Below are 519 nucleotides of genomic sequence, written 5' to 3' on the forward strand. Positions count from 1 at the left end.
AAATAAATAAATAAATAAATAAATAAATAAATAAATACAATTTTTTAAAACATCCTAAATACTTCACCAAAAAACTGTTAGAACTAAAAAACTATTTCAATAAGGTTCAGTAATACAAAATCAATATACAAAAATCAGTTGTGTTTTTATACACTGACAGCATACTACCCAAAAAAAGAAATTACAAAACAATCCCATTTACAATAGCATAATAAAAAATACATAGGAATAAATTTAACCAAGAAAGTGAAAATCTGTACACTAAAAATGATGAAACATGGATGAAAGAAACTGAATAAGAGGCAAAAAATGGAAACGTACCCTGTTTTGGTAGATTGGAAGAATTAATATTATTAAAATGTCTATAACACTCAAAACAATCTATAAATTCAATACAAACCCTATCAAAATTCCAATGGCATTTTTTACAAAAATAGAAAAAATCATTTTAAAATTTGTATTAAAACCATGAAAATCCTGAACAGCCAAAACAATCCTGAGAAAAAAGAACAAAGCTGG

This window comes from Myotis brandtii, unplaced genomic scaffold (genome assembly GCF_000412655.1).
Source record: "Myotis brandtii unplaced genomic scaffold, ASM41265v1 scaffold2247, whole genome shotgun sequence".
Lineage (NCBI taxonomy): Eukaryota > Metazoa > Chordata > Mammalia > Chiroptera > Vespertilionidae > Myotis > Myotis brandtii.